This window comes from Lagopus muta, chromosome 3 (assembly GCF_023343835.1).
Source record: "Lagopus muta isolate bLagMut1 chromosome 3, bLagMut1 primary, whole genome shotgun sequence".
Classification (NCBI taxonomy): Eukaryota; Metazoa; Chordata; class Aves; order Galliformes; family Phasianidae; genus Lagopus; species Lagopus muta.
In genome coordinates this window covers 65397930-65420092 of record NC_064435.1, presented here as the reverse complement: position 1 = coordinate 65420092, position 22163 = coordinate 65397930, and the positions used below count along the sequence as shown (strand labels likewise).

General features: G+C 35.4%; 1 long non-coding RNA gene across 1 annotated transcript in view; it reads right to left on the bottom strand.

Moving 5' to 3' along the window:
* LOC125690962 (uncharacterized) overlaps nucleotides 1-22163 on the bottom strand; it is a 127220-nt gene that overhangs the window by 22027 nt on the left and 83030 nt on the right. The window lies entirely within an intron of this gene.

Sequence of the window (22163 nt, the reverse complement as noted above, 5' to 3'; positions counted from 1 at the left end):
AGAATCTTCATGCTTCCACCATAATATTTTGAAGAAGAAAAAGAGGAAAAGGAAAAGAAATATTAAGAACATAAGTGTTTCAAATTTTAATATTTATATTATAGACATTCTTTATCATCAGGCTGATCTTTTATGATTACAACTGTTTGTGCTTTCACTGAATGTTATGCAAAACAATGTTTTGGATCTTTAAAGTAAAATCTTAATTGAATTCCAGAGGTAAAGAGAATTTTAAACATCTAGTTCCCATCTAGAATTTTAATATCTAGCTATTTCTAAGGCATCAAGATTTAAACACTTTTAGGGATCTGGATTGTAGTCTTTCCATGTTCCCACTATTTGCAAGTTTAAAAATGCCTCTCACAATTGCAGTGGAAACAAAATAATAACCTGGCATGCACACAATACTTTCCTGGATGAAGCCATTTTTTATTCCAGACTGTCACAAGTAAGCAAGAAAAATTCCATGAGAAATCTGCCTGTTTACAACAGTCTCTGGGGAAAAAGTCTCTGTTGATAGGTAACATTTGTACTTTTCTGTAGGAAGTACACCTCAGTAAGATTCTAATTACATCTTTGTCAGTATATTTACAGCTGTTGACAAACGTAACGAATGTATGGCTCATTGTCTTAGGAAACACACTGGAAACTGAGACAACAATTTCTGGAACAAAAAATTATGACTAAAGCGTGATGAATTCTCAAGCACAAAATAATCCTTTTTGCACTACAAGACAGTACAGATTAAGAGGTTTGTTCTGTATATTTACTGTTGGTTAAAAAAAAAAACATATTTGAAAGTTGCTTTCAAATATACAATATCTTAAAATAAAAAAAAAAAAAAAGCTAAAAGAAAGTACCAATTTGTCAGACTGATAAAAGCAATTTCATCACAGTCTCTCAGGATCCAAGCTCTACAACAGCCACAGATAACTTGAACTTCACTTTTTGTTACTAAGAAAAAGGAAATGATCAATTGCAATCTGCAGTTTTCCATAAGTACATGGACACCTTAATTACACCCTTCAAAAGCAAACAAGAAAAAATTAGGGAGGGTACTAAGGAAGCTTTTGTTTAAAATTTTATTGTTTGTTATTGGAAGGTTTCATCAGTAGCATTGACTCACTCTTACCATTTTACCATTACCATTCAGCCTGGTCCTGAATTGCTTCAGTTATTCTTAAGTTTTTCATCAGTCCTCCTATCCTGTAGCTGGGAAGCCACTCTAAGGCTTACAATACTTTACATTTTGACTGGTTAGACAGTAAGTTCACAGTCCAAATTTACACTTCTGACCCACACTTCTGAAAGGTGCAGGAGAAGGCTATCCCCCTGCAAGATGAGCCAGTGGGAAGGAAGACTGGCACGGATGAACAGAGAGCTCTTCCTGAGGCTCCAGGAGAAATGGACCTGGGGGTTCTGATCAGCACTCAGCTAAACATGAGTCATCAGTGTGCCCAGACAGCCAAAAAGGCCAAAGGCATCCTTGCTTGTATCAGAAATAGTGTTGCCAGCAAGAGCAGTGAAGTGACTGACTTTCAGATTGACTTTCTGTACTCAGCACTGGTAAATACCTGGTGAGAGCACCTTGATTGAGTGTTGTGTTCAGTTCTGGACCCCTCACTACAAGAAAGACACTGAGACCCTGGATGTGTCCAGAGAAGTACAACAAAGCTGTGAGGACTCTGGAGCACAAGTTTTAGGAACAGCAGCATTGGGAACTGGGATTATTTAGTCTGGAGAAGATAAGGGTCAGGGGAGACCTTGTAGCTTCTACAACTCCCTGAAAGAAGGTTATGATAAAGTAGGGGTCAATCTTGTCTCCCACATAATGAGTAATAGGACTAGAGGGAATGGACTCAAGTTGCACCAGGAACAATTCAGGTTGGATATTAGGAAAAATTTTTCTCCTCTGAAAGAGTGGTCAAGTGCTGGAATAGGCTGCACAGGCAGGTGAGAAGGCTGACTCAATGGATGTGTTCAAGAAATATTTATATGTTATACTGAGGGACAAAGTTTAGTGGGAAAATATTGGTGGTAGGTGGATGGTTGGACTCGATGATTCTGGAGGTCTTTTCCAACCTCAGTGATTCTATGGTTGAACAGTAATTAAGAGCTTTACAACGATATTTGAATTTGATATTTGTATTGCGATTTGAATGTTCATATGTGATAACCAAAATATCACACTGCATCATCTCAAAGACTGTTACATGACACATACAATTACAAATTCAGACATCAGTCACTTATTTTTCAGGGTTATATCTTGAGTAATTTTGCTTAATCAGTCCTTTCACTAAGTTATGACACCAAAAGGTTTAATACCTTTACATTTTAATTAAAATTTTTAGAACAGAACTAAATACACTGCAGACACTTCTCTGATCCTGTTGAACATAGAACATACAGAGCAAATAAAGACAAATACAAAGTGGAAGAAAAACAGAAATCATAATCAAATACATTATTTTAACCACATGATAATATTTGATGAAATACTCATAATAAATACAGGTGTGATAGTAGTACTAGATTAAAATATTACAATCTACTTCTAAAAATCAAAGGATTCCTTTTTCTCCTTCTCATATTTTCTTCTTATTATAAGGAAGTAACTATGCTTTACTATCTTACTTGGAATTAAATAAACAGAGCTTGATTCACAGATTCAGAACTGTTAACACTGGCATTAGAGTGGATTTTAATTATTTTAATTCAGACTAGTTCATTCAATATGAATTTATTTACTACAGCATAAAGAGCTGATTTTGTTCTATTTGTTTATAAATGTAATATGAATGAAGAAAAAAAATGCTTGCATATTCAAAATGCATGGCACATTAATCTGTGAACCATCATTATCACTGATTTTTTTTTTGTGAAGCGCCTTTGATAGTTGCTTCTTGGATTTTATTCAGCTATAGAATTTGCATTTAGATTGCAATGCTGAAGGTAAAAAACAACCAAACAAAACAACAAAAAAGGATCCAACAGACTGAAATCCTGTGACTTCTTTTAAGCATAATGCAGCAACAATCACAATGATTGCATGTGACTGAAAATATTTTGACATATCAAGTTACATTTCACATGTGCCTGAGGGCTCCATCTGCCCTGAAAAGTTTGTATCCCTGCTCCTCTGCAAGTACTTCCCTAGCTCCTGTCCTGAGGTTTGGCTGTCGAGTGAAAGGCCAGCTCTGATGTGGAACCATGGCACCCAGTAACACTTATGAAGGAGATAAACCAATATGTCAGCCAATTTGGATAAGACATCAGGTTCCTCGATCACACTGACACAGTACTTAGTGTATAAGAGATGATCTAGTTGAGGACCATCCCTGAGAGCCAGGAACCACTGAACAGTTGACATGTCAAGTAGATATAAGGATTATAGACTGGTCAGGACACTTAGAGCCTGCTAGTGCAGATGACCATCAGTTGTCAATACTAAGAACATGTTAGTATTGCTTGGGGTCACGTACCTTCATTATAAGCCTTTTGATTCAAAACAAAATGCTAAAACAACATATTTAGTAGATATTTAAAATTGTTTAATTAGCATAAGGTTGCTAACCAAGTTAATATTCTGAACAGATTAAAAAAAATGATATTTCTAATTTGGTTGTATAACAGAAGGCCAACAATAACTAAGAAGCTACCAGCCACTACATCATTGACTTCTAGTTAAAATACACCACCAGTTGGTCACGGCTGTTCACTCTTTATCACTGTTTTTTCTCAATCACCAAAATCTCCTTGCACATACAAGCCATCCTTTATCCGGGACACCAAAAGGAAGAGGAAAGGTCTGTTGTAACTAATGAGCTCATGCTCTTTGTACATAATTACTAAAGAAATATTACAACAGAGGCTGGGTTAAATTTGATAAGTAAAACAACTCTTAAGATTGGAATAAAACTGCTTTGAACAGATGCCATGCTATGCATTTGGCACAGAAGCATCCACAACACAACTTGCTAAAAGTACTTCTCACACTCTCAACAGAACGTTTATCAAAAGTAGCAGTCGCAGATTCTGAAAGTTATAAAGCTGTCAAGAAAATGCTAATTTAATCAAGTGCAGGTTTCTATAGGGTAAAATTTCAACGTGATCTCAGTGTGAGTGCTTCAACAGTATTCAGAACTAGATGTATATTATGCTGCACCTGAGATGATGCTTCACCAAAGATTCATCTTTCAAATAAAGTAACGCTTAAGTACAGAATAAACAGAGCCACAGTGATCAATAAAACACCTATAATAGCCGATAGTGACAATGACAAGGCTGCCCAATATTCTAAAATCTGATCTGCGTTATATAAACTTAAAAAATGAACTTTAACAGGTGCCAAGGACTTGCCTTCCAAAGACATATTCATAAGTAATTCTACACAATTCAAGTTTAATCAGTAGCTTTTAGTTCCCTGCAGTTTAGTTCCCCTTAGCTGCAGTTCAGCTATGTTAGATATTATATGTGCTTTGGATACAAAATTATCTCAAGTAGTTTAAGAATGACTGATTCTGGCCCACAGGATTAAGGACTAGTACCAGTAAGGTCACTTTGTCCGCTCACACAGTCCTAATCAAGGAACTAGCATTTAAGACCTAAGGCATTCATTTCTCCTGATACCACTTGCATGTGCACATGGCTACCTGAAAACATCTTGTCGAGAAATCTGAGCAGAGGAATCTTTATTACCAATGATATGGAGCCTGCCTTGAGATAAACCACAGTAAACATCACCTGTAGGAAAACTACACATAAGTGAGAAACATATTCTAACACTGAACAAACTGTAAAGGTAGAATCTGTCCAGGGACTCTTTTTAATGTAGTAACATGGCATGAAATTACAAGTCCATAACAGAAAATTGAAATGTTTCCTGGGAAATATCTTGAGTGAGATTGTATTCCTCAATGAACTTGTAATAGCATTAGGAGTTAGGTCAATACATATGAGCTGACAGCCTGCATTTTTAGCGTTTCTTAATGCAAAGCACAACCTAGTGTTTAGTTTAATTAACATTCACTTCATTGTCACCAACAGATTTCCAATGAGAGTCAAAGCACTTTCATTTTCATTATCATTATTTAATAACATCAGTGTATGTATGCTTAAGCTCCAATCTAATACTGAAAAGGAAGAGACATTAAGAAATACTGAACTGTTTTCCTCATTTAATGTTCTGCCTATCTGCAGTCTTTCACTGTACTATAATGACATTCTACACCCACTGTAAAAGCAAATGCCTTCTGTTGCTCTGTGTTTCAGTGATCACAGTCAAACACTGTGTAACCTGATATACACACAGAGTGTTCGTAACAGAATTGGAGCAGTTTAATGAAACAGCTGTTGGCAACCATTTACACTTCTATGGGTCTTTGATAATTTTATACATAACAGAAATAATACATTATGCTGACAGTAAGTACATATAACTTTTACTGGTCTATCTTCTATAACTTGCTTGCTAATTTTCTATTGCTTCTTCGATTCAGAATATCACTAACAATGAAGAGTGCTGATGCACAACAGCAAAAACTTGCAACCTCTGACAGAGGTTTCTTTTTATGACTTATCTCTTATTCATTCCATCCCTTAATCAAATCTACAACTGTCACCTTCAATTTCTGATAAAACATTCCAATTAAACAAACTTTAAAAAATGCTCCCAAAGAGCATGTAATTCACCAGCTGCTGTTTTATTACTTTTCTCACTTGTCTCACTCTTAGCTACTAATAAAATCATCCATCATTTAATTAAGTGGAATTGATGGCGGAAGTCTTTCTTGCTAAATAAGCAGCTGATGTTCTAGATGTGCGGACACTAGATCACTTTTCTAACATAAGTTTCAGCCGGTTCCTCCATTATTTCCTCTAGAGAGCATTCTTGAGTCTGTTGTTCTTCTACTTAATATTGTGATGAAAAAATTTACTTTTAATAAAACCTTACTTCATGAATACAGAAGCATTGATTTGCATCTCTTTCATTTTCCTGATGTTGAAATAATCAGGAATCCAGGAATACGCTTAAATTCAATGTTCTTTAAAGTTTACCTTCCTAATATATGTAGCAAGATAATGCTTAAAGCATAAATTTGATACGAACAAGAAATTGTATTTCCAAAAACAGAGATTAATATTTCTACAATGGCTCATGATTATGCAAAGAACATCAACTCACATTTGATTTGGAAACATCTTTAGATCAATATTTATGAGACCCACCATAGTTCAGTATAGCATCTTCCAAATTCTTGATTACTGTACTTCTCTAAACATATTTATGGACCTGTGAAATCCCAAATATTCATGGTCTATTTTTAAAATTCTTACACTTGCTGACTCTGCATTAGATAGCAAAAATTTAATGTTTGTGACTGCTTTTTTATATAACACTTATTCTGATAGAATACAAACTGGTAAATGTTTAATATGAACATACTTTCAAGATTTTTTTTAATGAATGTTTGCATTTAATTCATAGTCCCCAGAACGGCCTCTGCTTTAGCATCTACAAAGTCATCAGGATAAGATTTCCAATTGACTTGAACTAAACTTAATTATCATTTACCTTCTTATGAGATTGTGCATTTTAATACAGAAGTTGCTCACCGGATAAAAATTCCCAGTAATACAGAATGTAGTAGATTTAGACAGGAATATGTAAGGAATCTGAGAACTGGAGGTCAGGACTGCTAAAGTCTGAAAGAGACAACATTTTCTAAAAATTCCTCCTTTATAAAATGAAGCATGTCATCCTTGAGGGAAAGCAGCAGTATACTGTTACAGGCTGAGTACTGATTAAAAGGGAAAGGACAGGGACAGACTCTTCAAAAAATGTGAAAGTTCAATATAATAATTAGAACATCATTTTATTATGCATTAATATTTAGTTGTCCCAGTTGACAACTAAAAATGAAAGCTTGAAGTTTAGACATCTATCCCACCATGTCTTTCTTCACAAATGCCCAGGATAAAAAGTAAGAATAGCTCTGTTCTTGCCTCTGAACACAAAGGTGTCAGATATATAAGAAGCACAACAGGACATTTCCCTCCAGAACGTCAGCAAGAGAAACTTCCTTCCTTCCTTTTTTTTTTCCCCCAAAAGTTTCTCAGGGTGTTTTCTCATTAATACAATCATACATATTGAATAGAAATTTGCTGTGGCACAGTCTAATCTTCTGTTATTCAGTATGCCAACAACAACAACTTTAAAATTATAGAAGAGCAACTGTCATTTGAAGGGGAAAAAAAAACAAAAAACCTCTAAGATGTATGCAGTGTTTTAAGCTCCAGGACAGAGAACTCTAGAGAGTTAAGAAGGCCCAGAGGATGAAATTTTCTCTAACACACAAGTATAATAAACAACATTAGAGGAAAAGCAGATAGAAGAATACTTGTTTCATTAAACATATTTGTACTTATCTAAGCTTTAGTTACAGTTCCATTTTCATAATTCATGGGAAAAAGTACACTGAATTGCACAAAAACTGAGAATTATGTGTATTACTTGCAATTTCTATGGATTCTAAGGATTGAGGAGCATCTTAGAGTCAGGTGATTTGCATGAAATCAGTAAATAGTCCTTTCCATTGACAAAATCTCTGAGGAACACCAGTGAGATCTTAGCTACTTAAAAATACATAAAGATTAGTTATTGAATTCCAGCTAACTGAAGCAAGGATGTCTAATCCTTCCAGATGCCAATGAAGCACCAGTGAAAGCAGTATACTGATAGTTATACTGCAGATGGCTCTGTCTTGGGGGCTATAGTTTAAACTTCACCTGCCAGAAGAACTGACACTTCTATGTGCAGGAAAATATGTGTTGAATACCATCAAACTCAGTTTTTCTGCAAAGTCACTAATCTCACGAATAGTCTCATCTCTACTTTTTTTTTTTTTTGTGGGGCGAGAAGGGGGGGAAGAGGTGGGGAAGTGGGCACTCCTTCAATTCTCGTATCTTCTGTAGGATTAGAAATTCCTACTTCACTCTGCCTACAAACTAAGTAGTTAATTTATGATCACCAATAAGGTTTCCTGCTTTGTGGAGAAAGAGGAACAGGTGCCGCCAAACGACAAAAGACTCCATTTTAAAAGATGCGTTTAAAAAATATAGGATGAATTACTCCAGAGAGCCACACACTGCTCACTGAGGGATACCAGAAAAACTAAATTAGATGTGCAAATTTTGACAGAAAACAGTTCAAGATAAATCCCATTCTTACTAACTACCTGCTCTTAGTATGCTGTCTGCTTTAATCTCCTTTTCTTAGGACTCATTCAAAATACTGGTATTAGAAGTCATCTTCTAGGTGTATTCTCCACTGACTCATTCATGAGAACCTACCATAGATCTTTTGGACTGAGCACTCCAGATTATCTTTCTACCTTCAGTTTCCAGAGGCATGACTTATATGATATATGATAACTCGATCTTTAGTTATCTCCTCTGCAAACTCATTCCTCCTTTAAGATACTTTATGACTACTCTCGCTTTGTTCACGATGGTGCACCTTTCCATGGTAGCCACCAAGCCAAATGCTATATTTCACTCTAGACACGTGTCTATCACAAATGCACATAGTATGTAATCTAAGATCAAAACCTTAAATAAAAACTTGATAGCATGTACAAGATCTTACTTATCTTTTAAGTTTGGCTAAAACAAGGATATCCCTGCTGCAACAAAAACAAAATCTCATGAAGAATCCAGTGCTGCTTCAATGTTACTTTAGCCTAACTTTCCTTCCACTCACCAGTGCAATTTTTATGGAGTTCAGTAAATCAAAAAACCATGGTTAACCATTGTTAACCATGTTAAAAAATCATGAATCTTGTATTATTTTGTAGTTGTTTTTTGCTTTTGGTTTTTTTTAAACTCTTAGCTTTTGTAGAAAGGATTGTCCTTGCTAACCGTTCGGTGCCAAGTTTGCTCACACAAGTCAATTAATTATGATTCGCACTTTTAGAACAAAGTTGTGAGGAAAAATTAAATTAAATCCCAAATCCACTTTCAGCCTGAGCCTGAAAACATATCTAAATTATTCTGTGCACTTTTGCACAGAGGTGGTGAGGGGATTACAAAGGATTAAAACTGAAGGAAGGAGTCTTTCTTTAGGCAATGAAAAAATTAATCTTCTCCTGTGCCAAAAGAATGGACCTACTCTCTTATCAAATGTAGCTGTATAGAAGAAGCTTGGATGACAGACAATGCAAGAAGAAAAAAAAGGAGAGGCAGCATGGGAGAAGAGTTTTTCCAGTGAATTTCAGAAGTTGTATTGGAATTTCTGAATTTCTGAAGTTCATATCAACTTGAACTCTCCATCTACTGTGTTCTTCTCACGTTCTAGTTTGTTTCATTTTTCTTTTTTAACTTACGATTTTTAGCTTTTTTTAATGTGAAAAACATGCATGACTTTATTTGTGCTAAAGCACTGAAGAAAACACCTCAGGAAGAAGAAACAAGATGCAAAAAATAAGGTTTTACAAAAATTATGCTACCTAGGAAGGCCATTCTAAATCTTTCCAGCAAATCAATTCATATAAGCCACTTGTCTTCTTGTAAGCCGAGTTTTGCATTTCATTCCTCCTTTTTCGAACTTTCTGACATTCCTGCACCTTTCAAACATTATGGGGTTTTGGAAAGAAAAGAAAGGTCCCTCAAATATCTCATAACAAACAAACAAACAAATAAATAAATAAAAAAGAAGTCAAAGTAGTCATGTTCTAATCTACCTTTGTTGTTGTTGTTGTTTGTAACATATGTAAATTTGGGTTTTGTTTTAAATCCAGAAATTAGATATTTAAGCAGGAAAACAGATAAACAAGAGAACACACTGAGCATGTGATGAACCTAATTTCAATATCTTGCCTTTTTAAAATGATATGAAACAGAAAGAGCTGGACTATGATCCTTATGGGTCCCTTTCAATTTAGGACATTCTATGATTCTATGATTCTGGGAGTCTAAATTTAAAAGAATGTGAGCATTTAAAAGGAAGTGAAAAAAATTCTAAAAAAGAATATTACTCAGTATTTTGAATATTGATTACTGAATGAATAGGACTGTTCAATATTTATACAAAGAACAATCATCAACTAGTAAACATTAAAGCAGTTAGGTGGAACTTGTATTTATTGCTTATACTCCATAAATATAGTTAGGAAACACGGAAGTCACAGGCACTAATTTGCCACTTGCTTTAAAGATGGAGATGGTAGAAAATACTGCTAGTGTGATAAACCTTTGTTTCATTAACGTTTCATTAAGCACTGAAGAGCTTTAACTTATTGAAATTCATAAGGGAAATAACTTTGTACATCATATCAAAGGCAAGTATTGAAAAACCTGAAGTTAATTATACACTGAATTATTTTAATGTTATACTGAATTGATTATACTGCTTTCACAAAGACTGCACAAAATGCTTAAATTGTAACAACAAAAAACAAATTAATAAAAACTAAGCCAAGAAAATCAGAATAAGATGCATTAAGAAAAATAATTTTTTAAAAAAGCCAAAACAGCAACTCTGAAAGTTAGTTTGAAATTTTTGTAGGCAGCTTGCATTACATCCACAACAAATTATAGAGCATTATGATGGATAATTTGAATAAACTGCATATTATAGAAATATAAGAAACTCAAATCTATTATGAAAGCAGACTTAGAGCTTACATACTATTTCTTACAGAAAAGATCTTTAGTTGGGGAGGGGTGAGGGGAGCACAGTTTTTTGTTTCAACTTCACTTGTGCAATTTCAAAGAACACATAAACCATTATAAACTGGAGGTTACTCTGGTTTTCTATCCTCTATTACAAGAATACATACATTTCAATCATAAAGCCCAAGAGAGCTTACATGACCCAGCCTATAGCTGAAAAAGCTGTTCTTTCACATCACTTCAACACTGCTGAAACACACCTCCTCACTGTGCTCACATCCACTGCTAGGTCTCCATAAACCTTCAGCAAGTGTCGATGAATGTAAGGAGGAGCCATTTTTTCCACAGAGGAATTCAGTGACACACCTTTGCTTTATATACACTTCCATGTAAGACACCATTTTGTCAGACCACTCCTCTGCTGCCCAGCCATGAAACGTAACATAACACTGGTGCTAATAACGCCCATTTCTAAGAGACCTTATGCTGCAGTTTTAATGTGGAAGAGTACACCTCCCTGTAAGCATCCCTTGTAAGATGCTCTGTTCCCTCAGTCAAATTGACTTTCTGGTGTGACACTGCTCTCCCTTCCAATTTCTAAATATATTAACCACATTCAATTGAGTCTGACATGGAGGATTGCCTTAAATTAAATTCTGCAAGTTACATTAATACTTGGCTGAGTAGATCATTAAACAAAAACTTATAACTCAGACTGTTATGTGATCTAGTGGTAACGCTTAGCCAGTAAGTCAGCATACTATGGTTATTTTCTAACTATACATATGTGCTGCTGTTTTAACTCTGCAAAACATACAGGTAGCAGTGGAGAAAAGGAAGAAAGCATACAGGATGAGAGACAAATCCATATGAAACCTGGAGAAGTTCTGCTCCTTCTGAAGCGGCTTGCCTTCACTTCTACCAGCCAGCTCTCAAGAAAAAAGAAAAAAAAATAGAAAAAACGAAAAGTTAAACCTATCTTTTGGTGACATGATTTTTCATCCTATGAGTTAGGGTTTGGACTTTCTACTTCCTATCTGTGCCCAATGTGTTTTGTTACACTGCACATGTGATCAGATGTTCACAGAAATCCCCACTGATAGTTGCAATCAGTTTCTCAGATTGCATACACATTTGCATGTACATTTGTAGTTCTGCTGCAGTCAGAGAATGCTTTCTTGTTTTGTGCTGTACATTTACAACAGTTGTTGCATGAGTCTTTGTCCACAATCAGGTTGTCTTGACAAAACAATTATAAAATCCCCCTTACATTGTTTACAGCAGTGAGACAGATAATTTTATCATGATTTGTCATGATTTATTATGACACTTGGCTGCTCTCAATTTTCTCAGCATCCAGATTTTTCCAGTTTTAATTCCCACTCTGTGCCTTAGCTGTGTGGAGTTTTGTTTGTTTTCAGAAACAGGAGTGCTTAGCATCTTCAATCTGGATGAGACACTGTAGTCAGGTATAGTAATTAATTCCTTTAACTTTGCTTCATTTGAACAAGGAGGAATGCTGGATTTTGTTTCCAAACATGCTGGCTACAAAGATTATCCAGAGCTCACTGAATGACTGTGGAAATACAGGTTTATCAAGAGAGATGCTGATAAACTGGATGAAGCAGATACATGCAAGGACAATTATGTTGTTTGAAGGACAAGTGACTGAGAAACACCGATAAAAGCAAACAAAAGGATTATAATTAGCTACCTAACAACTGCAAAAATAAATAAGTAAAACTGCTGCATGTTATAGAAGGAAAAGCTATTACACATCCTAAAACCAACTGAGATAAAACACTGCAGTTTGTTCCTAGTTTATTTTTCACAGGAAAAAGCTTGTGAATTAAAGTTGTGCTGTGCCACTGCAAAGATAACAGTTTTTAGAACCAGTGACTATAGCAGCAATAAATCCCAGATCTGTTAAGATATTTCAGCCCTGCTATTCACAGTGATTTGATCTCTGCTGCTTTTTCCAGTGATGTGTACACACACATTCCACACAGGTCCACCAGAGAGAATGGTGAAACCCCATCCTTGTAGCATTTCAACACTCACCATGGTTACACAGAAGCACAGCTGACCTGACCTTGAGCTGAAAATAGACTTGCATTTATTTGTCAAATCACATAGCAAAGAACAATGCGTATGTCATCAACCTGAGTTCATCCTGGGTTAGCAGCAAAGGGAAAAAAAAACACAAAAGACCATTTATGATAGACAAGTGAGCCAGAACTCTTTAATTCTCAAAGAAATTTTCTCCAGACTAACATACACAAGACTGACATGTTTCACTTGAGGCCTCCTTCTCCTTGCACTTTCTTAAAACAAAAACTGTAACTCATCTCAGTTAATACATAACTCATTACAACAAATATCCACACACTGTATTTAATCAAATAACAAAACACAAAACTAAGTAGAGATCAAGGTAAGAGAGGGCAAACTTACTGCCAGTAGACTGGAAGATAGTCTACTAGCCCACACAGCAGTGGATGAAAAAAGACTACATGAAGCAAATGGCTATCTGAAACTCTAGATTTTGAAGTGCCTCAGTCCAGTTCTGAAGCTAGCAGCCACAGAAGCCAGATGTGACAGAAGAAGAAAAAAGCCTTTACAAAGAGTGAAAACCCCTTTATGGAAAAAAAACCAAGTCAGCTGAAGGAAAAGGTCCCTTTCAAGCAGTTAATGAAGTAAACTAAAGGGATCTTAATGAAAGAAGAAAGAGTTCCCTTTTTTAATCTTAATTCCTAAGTTTGCATTAAGGACGTGAGGAATGAGAGAACAACAGCAACAAGCTATAGAAAGAAAGAATAGGAGAGGACAGGTCTGCATGCAGTGATAGACAAGAAATGCAAACTTTAGAAACATGCTTTCCAAGGAAAATACGCATATTTTCAGTCACACTTACGCATACATAAAATATATGGGCTCTGTCCCCTCATTTTTGTAATCCTAAGAATGCTAAAACAGGACACTATGGAATACTAGTGTATTATTGAATGTAATCCTTTAACAGCAAAATGCTACCCTTACAGGATTAATTAAATATTTTTAATATTTGATTAGTATTTTGTCCTAGAGGAAACAGGGAATGACTTGGAAGAGCTGCTCTAACTTTTGGTCGAAAAAATCAAGCATATGGCTTGTAAAGTTGCTTATAATATGCATTGCTTATTTATAGTCATTTGCTCATTTCAAGCCTTCTTAAAAATCACAGAAATGCTGGAGAATTAATGCCTGTAATATTTTGGCTTGCTGAAACCATGTGTTTAATGCAAGTTATTTAATTTATTTCAAATTCTAAATCCACAGAATCCAGAGACACATTAGAGAAACAGCCAAGCCAGGTGCAGCAAGCTAAGCACAGCAATGATACCAAGGAAGAAAATCTAATTCCAGCTCTATGATGTTAGCATTTGTGTGTAAGCACCATCAGAAACAACAGCAAAGAAGCCCAGACCTAGCCTTAAGAACAACTGATTACAGCTTCACTCTAGCAAAACGCCTTTCTCACAAGTGACTCGGGAACCCTTGAGAGAGTAAAAAGGAGATATGATTTCAGTCACCCTTAGCTCTTGACATTAGGCTTTCACTGGTTTAACATACAAGTGTTGATGCACGCAGACTTTCTCAAGCACTTACCACTTCTCCTTTCAATCATCCTTTTTTGTTGCGCTGGTTTCAGCATAATCAGTCTGATTTCTCTTCATCTCATTCTCCACAGGGATCCATTTTGTACATTCAAAAAACACTTCTTGAATACTTTACTGAAGTACCTCTTTCATTCTTCTGTACAGTCAAGATAACATTCATCCATTAGTCTAAAGATTTGTTCAGTTGTAACTATTGTCTGAAGCACAGCATACATTTAGGGTTTTTTTTTTTCAAATATCATTTGTTCATGTGAATATTGCTTCAAATAAATAAAGAAAAAGGACTCTTTTGCAGTTCACTGATTATTGTTTTTATTTACTACTGTATCTCTGGAGCTCAGTATCTGCACTGTCAGTGCAAATAAATACCATCTAGTATAATATACAGAGGCTTTCTAAGGGTGAAGTAAAGGATTTTCTCTTCTGGTCTTCCCTGCTGAGAGATTTATTTGTTATTTTGTTTGGGTGAATGTTTGTCCTTTCTCTAAAGTAGAAAAAAAAAGATTAAAAATTTAAGATAAAACACTTTTCTGATGTGCTGTTAATAACAATCCCCTATTCATGGTCATTTTGTCATTTGTCCAGTCTAACCACTTGCTTTTTCTATAACTAATTAAACTGCTGAGAAGTCCTATAACAAGAGATAGCTCCATTTTTTGAACACATCCTAAGTTTACTGAAGATAAATGGAGATTTTGTCCATTTTGTTTGAACCTCTACAAAATGCATCCAGCAGCTTCTTGATGCCTCATATTGGGAGTTCAGAAGTTTTGAAGGTATTGGGAAAAGCTTCCCCCTATCCTTGTTATGAACTTTTCTTCCTGTACTAAAAGCTGGCTTTCATGTCTGACCACTGGGTTCTAGTAGGGAAATTCAATTTCAAATTCGTGTCTGAAATTTCCGTCCTAGAGAGGAAAACATCATTTACATTGAATAGGTTGAACCTTGCTCTCTAAACCAGGAGTGGGACACACTTATATTCACTCCCACAGAAACAGAACCACACGAGTGCAACAAAACATCACCCACAGTTTGTAGGCAGGATCCTAAACGGTACCTATTCCTGAGGGTCAGCTAGTATCTCTGAATATCCTCGGGGTAAACCAGCAAATCAGCATTTAGTTTCCATTCCAAACTGCCACCTTCTTAAAGGGAGAAGAAGAAAGAGAAAAAAAAAAAAAAAAAAAAAAAAAAAAAAAAAAGCAGTTAAGGAAAACACTCAACAACCACTTCCATAACAATGTATGGTTGCGGTGTGTTTTTCCACAAGTAAGAAAGTATCAGACAATGTAGGGCTATGGCTTTTGTCCCCACCCCTTCCTGAAATCTTAAAAAGGTAAAACAATTCACAGAACTTCGAAGAATATTAAGAACAGGTATTTGATGACTGAAAAATATCTTTGTGAGGCAGAAAGTTTTTTGAAGCTGTTTTTCAACCTTTGCTTTTAAACCTTCATACTGAATATGGCCATTTCAACCTCCAATGTCTATCCTCCATCTTCTCTTTCCTTTCTTTTCTCATATTCTTCTAGTGTTTGTATGAAAATCAAGCACGACTCTGAAAGAACTACTGGCTGTTCACATGCTCAGAATTCACTCCATACACAATTGAATCTACATTTCTAGATCTTTTTTCATCATCTGTACATGCAATTACAGGAGCTTCTATTCAAAAGCAAAGCAGTGAAATGTTATTGGCAATACTCTGGCAGGTAGCTCAATACAGCATGCAGACAAGGGCAAACCAATTCGTATGCTGTTCACTTCTCAAGCTAGAGTGCTTTACATGTATTGCATGTTCTCCTTTGCTAACAGGCTGAGGTAGTAGACTTTCCTGTCTCAAAGCTGATGTCAGAACAAAGTAAACCTTTAAAGAGCAGTTCTACCTCAAAAGTAGTAACTGAAGAGTAAATAATAGGAAATACTGTTCTTTTCATGCCTGACACCAGTTTGGATACTTAAGATCAGTCTTAACTGTTGGAACAGAAGAATGTGGGGCAGTAACATCAAATGCAGAAGCACAAAGAGCACTTAACTTCAAAAATAAAGTTTTCCAGGGCGTGATAGCAAACATCAAGTCATCAAGCAAGGAAACAAGCTTCCCAACCGTTTTCTTGCTTACTCAAAACAGCTCACCTCACTCTCTGCACAGCTCTGCCTCCAAGACAGCCAGCTGTACTCAGGCTGGTAGATATAGAACCAGAACTAAAGCCATAGATTCTGACAAACATGCTTGCACTTCATTTGTTTTTGCTTTGTTTTTTTAAAGAATTGGAGTACATTTTCCATCTACAGAATGTTTTACAAAGAAGTTCAGATTAAATCTGTGTGTCTAGGATACATGTCTTTAATCTACCTTTCCCTTGTCTGATCTAAAATAGAAGTAAACACTCCATTCTCCAAAAGACTTGTGTTGGCAGTCTCCTCCTTTGCCAAGAAGACCCTCTATTCTTCTTTAAAAGCAGCTATAGTTAGAAGACAAGACATGCTTCACACAAATACCTGATGCCCCTCCATTCATCAGTTGCTTCCCATTAATATAAGCATTGAGAACAAGCTTCTTTGCAAAGGATGAGTTGATTCTGCATGGTACAGAGATTCAAGTGAAAGCAGCAGGACGTACATCAATATTACGAACACAGAAATCATGCCTTGTCAGAATCAACAAAACATTGTAATCTTTTTTCTTATTGAACTTCACTTTGTCTAAATAATATTTTTATAAGGCAACAAGTATAGATTTTGCATAAAAATAATCAAAATAATCTCAAAGCACTAAAATAACGTTGCCACCAGAGAGAAAACTGTTTGCTCCTTGGGATCTGAAATATTTTTAAAGAACCAATTCTGATCCATCTTCTAACACTGATTTAGACATGCCAGATGCAGATAGCAATAAACTATCATACTGCCTAAGGGGGATGTCATAGAGAAATCAGCTTCTAAACCAGATCATTTATAACAGCAGCTTTCCCTGAGAAATAACTATTAACAGCTCAGAACATGTTAAAAATAATGATAAATAACTTTTTATAATTATAAAGATGTGGATTTTCTTCTGTGTTTCTCAGAATCACATACTGAGAATATATTTGTGGAAAATTTAAAAATACGCAGCCACCATTGAAATAATACTGCATACTACATAATCATACTACATAAATAATAAACAAGGAAATATGTTCTTCTTTTTCTAATGCAAGTTACAGATGTTTTTCAATACTCAGATAGGCCTCTGCAGAATTAACACTGGGGAAAAAAAACCACACCACCCTATCATAATGAGTACTCTTTCCCAACTCAGAACTAAGTGCAGCAGAGGAGCAGGCTTTGTTCTCCAATTTCTGTGACTATAAAGGAACCAGACAGGGTGCTTGATGCGGGAACGTGCAGTACGAGTTCAAAACTGTGAAAATATAAAATAAGGCAATATATATAAAAAGGCAAAGGCCTTTTTAATCAGGCCCAGATTCCTAAACACTTTGTTGCTTAGGACACAGCTCAGATATGCAAGCTGTGTAAAGGCAATGCCAGCAGAAAGTAAGTTGTAGCATTAACAAAGATCTGAGAACAAGAAAAAGAAAACTAAAAAGCTTAAAGATTTCATATCATTTCAATGATTCAAACTATGATACCTCAAAGGCATGTCTGTTTTGTCTTTATCTAATCCCACTAGTTTCTATTTTTCCTTTTTTTGTTTTTTAAGCCAAAAGACTAAAACCTTTTTTTAGCTTTATTCCAGATTTCTCTCCTGTTCTGTTAAAGTCCTATCACAGATGGCTACTACACACTTCACTCATAAGAGAGAAGCAAGAATATATTTATTGATAGAATATAGTTATTTAACAAAGATCAACCATAAATAAGGCAGCAATTTAATACTGTTAGAGGTGGCAAGGTACACTTGATTATTTACTGCACAGAGGGTAGAATTAACAAACTCATCCAGGAGGTCCTCCCTTTGAGTCATGAGTTTCAGAGAGGCCCTCCTTGCTTTCTAAATTCCTTCTCACATGAGCCTAGAAACATAGTTTAGAAACAGAAATATTGAAAAAACCGTACAGAAAAATCTACATGCAATCAACAGCCAATCATGTATTATGTGCCACTGCAGTATCACCCTCATTTCATCTTGTTAGTTTTGTCACAAAGGTAAAGCGTTCTCCATTACAGCTGTTGAAAACCTTTTGGTCAAATCCTCCCAAAAATTATTTACAGTGGGACAGATTTTCAAATCAAGAGTACAAAAAAGAAAATACTGTAGAGAGAGGTGGAGGTAGGCAGCAGGAGGTGGGAAAGAGGGACAGTTGAGATTTTAGCATTTCACCTAATCATGAAACTATGCATAGATACATTTTCACTCCACTGCTGACTGAAAACATTCGAATCTTAAAAAAGCTTCTATTTTTCAGCCAACTCTGATGTACAACTTCACCAACCTGTACCAAACCGGTGTTAGGTTGATAAGATTCTTGTTATTCCTGCTGATATCTGTGCAACACAATGCATCAAAAGGAGATGAAATAAACTTAATTTAAAAATTAAAACAAAAAAATAATCAGTATGATCATTCTTTTTTAGTCCATGCATGTTCACGGATGTAATTTCCTCAATATATTTAATGAGAGTTATCAGAAAACTTGAAATCACTAATGATACAAAGGTTATGCAAAATTTTCATGATATTTGTTATCACAGATATACAGAAACGAGTGGGATTGGACACATCCAACTTCAACTGTCATGAGTACTTCAAAGTGAGACCTTCATGCACTTTGGCAAACAAATACATAAGTGAATAAACAGAAGAATGAGTACAAAAGCTCTTCAATTTTGACTTCAAACGTAACTATTAAACCACAGTAAATCCAGCAGTATTTCTTTTCCCCTTACACGTTTTATTATGGGAAAGCAGAATATAAACTCAATGGGTATGTTCAATTGTTCATGATTATTAAAAAGTAAATGGACTACTGTGTTCTCAACATGAACACAATTGTCAAAGTGAAAAAGCAAGTAAAGCACAAAACGGCAAAGTGCAACAAGGCACATGCTTCTGTCAAAAAAGTTTATAAGCAGAACACAGACAAGCCAAATGGGAAATAAACTTCTAAATCAGTCAAGGGGTTTAATAGACAGTATAACCTCAAAAAACTGCAAGCAAGTAAAAATACTCATGGAAGTGGGGAAGGATGCCAGGAATCATAACAAGATGCTTTCTAAATAAAGTTTCGTATGTAACAGCACTTTTAAGTATGCTTCTATTTCAAACAATATCCATGTGTGAGATCTTAAATACACCTAACTTGGTGTGGTTCATACACTTGAAGATCAGGAGTATGAACTACAGAGCACACAATCTACAGATGTTACATATAAAAACGACATCATTACACATCCGTGCATCAACAGTTAAGGAGAGTCTCAAGTACTGAAAAAATAAATACATACTTTACTGAGACACTTTTCAATTAACAAATCCTTTCTCTGAGCCTCAAAACTGGATTAAGGTTTTAGTCAACTGATGTTACTGTTGAAATTGCCAGACAAGAATCTTTCGTACACTTTTACAGAAGTACTAAATTACAAAAAGGACAGCTCTGTTTTTCTAGTTTTTTGTTGTTGTTCTGTTTTAATGTTTGCACATTCTGTAAAACTGTATGGAAACACAGTAAATGTGAAGGTGCTTTTCATTGATGGTTTTCTGTTACTATATCCCCACCAGAGACAATGTCCCATTGCACAAGATAAAAAAGAAAGTGAATTTAACACATTGTTACATATCAAATATGCTTAACATAGCTATAGTAAAGTTATTCTTGTAAGAAGTGGAAAACTGAAAACAGTAATGAACTATGTAAGAAAATGAGTATTGAAATCAAGTAGGAATGAATAAGCAACACAACTTTGGGGTGAAATTAATTGTGTCACAGATCCTAACAAACCACATCAGAAAGAAATTCATGAAAAACAAATTAGGAGAATGCTAGTTACAATTGTGTATTCCAGAACTTTATTGACATACCACACTTGACAGAATTATATGGAACTGCAGAGTGCTATGTAAATACTGCAGCATACACTAATATATAGCATAGTACTGAACTCCTGGCTAGAAAGCATTTTTATGGCAGAGTTTATGTCTGTACAGTTGAATGACTAAGAGTGAGGGGATATAATATCACTGTGGAGAACAAGCATTAGACTGTCATAAACTTCAAATGGCAGGTGCTATTAGAGACTTTGAAATTGACTTGGACAAATTAAAGATTCAGGTAAAGGTGAAGTCCACAGAACTGCAGTTAGACTGCAGAAGAGAAATATAAAAGGTCAAGAAGTAATGTGCCTGATAGAAGGGATTCCTGAAACATCCACGCTTTTGTGCAACACTCGCCTAAAATTTAAAGACCATAAGCCATGTTATACATCAAGTAACCAAAATGAAGAAGAATAAGGTTATCTTAACTAATGCTTACACCACTTTTTATAAACTGTAAGCAGTCTTTTTACATACAGGAATTTACAAACACTAGCAAGAAAAAAAACAAGATTAAACAGATTGAGAGAGGTTATACATTGCTATTTTACATAAATGAAACACCAAATCACAGGCATGAAGGGAAACTGCAATTTCAGACACTATTTCTTTTTCTGACAGAAGATAGATATGGGATCACTAATGGCAATAAAGAAGTTAATAGCAGATGTTGTACTGATGGATGTTTTTGGTCAAACTGCTAGTCTCAACACAGAGATAACCGAAGTTTAGCAGTTTGCAATCTACAAGAGATTACAGTAACTGATTTTTCTTCCTCAAAATAAATTGAACAGTTTCAGTGTCTGCATTGCACTTACACCTTACTGAAGTTCCCTCTGCAAAGGTGTAGAATTTGACTGTGTCCAGACCACACTATCTTCCAAAAGAAAATAAGTCAATAACAAACTCCATAGGACTGCCTAAGCAGTCTCCTGCCAGAGCAGGAAACATTCCTAAGTGCAAAACATGAGCTTATTTTTCAAGTTCTCCAAAACATTTAAATATTGATGGCAACAGCAAGAGTCATTTAACAAATTAATTTCCTATTTCAGAATCAGTATGAGTAAATTAAATGGATTATATAGTCACAGAAATTAAATTATGACACAGAAATACTTCTCTAATATTTTTGCAGCTATCTGATCAAAGAACGAGCTATTTCTATCAGATATTTCTTTTCATGTCATCCAGATGCATTACAGTAGACATAAACACATAACTACAATATTTTTAAATCTACAAGTGAGCACTCATGAAGGACTCAGGAAATGTTGATTTACCCCTTTTCTCTAGAATTTCAGCCCCTCCTCCTCAATGTACTCTAGTTAAAATATCATTTCAAAGGCCAGTAGCTGACATACACTACGGAACTGTACTGAGAACCCTTCAGAAGGGTATATAGTCAAAGAATAACTGACATTCAGTAGCCCTTAGTATAGTATACTCATCCTTATCCATAAGGCTTGACAACCCTATACACTAGCTGCTGTAAGAGAATCTGCCAGAATTCACTGTGCCAGTTTATGCCGTGCACTGGTGGGTGTTAAGAGAGAACATTCCCATCTGTCAGTCAAAAATATATATTTCTGTTTGTTGCACACAACAAACGGTACAGCCATATGTGAGGGAGGAAGAGCTTCTTAAATAGGGTCTGCTCAGCACGCTGTTGGAAAATTTATCCAATGTCCATACAGTGCTGCAAGGAACTGGGGCTCCCAGCAATTTTTACTGTATTCCTCTCTTTAGTCCATCTTATTAAAATATATCACATTATTTGCTTTCAGGTTTTTACT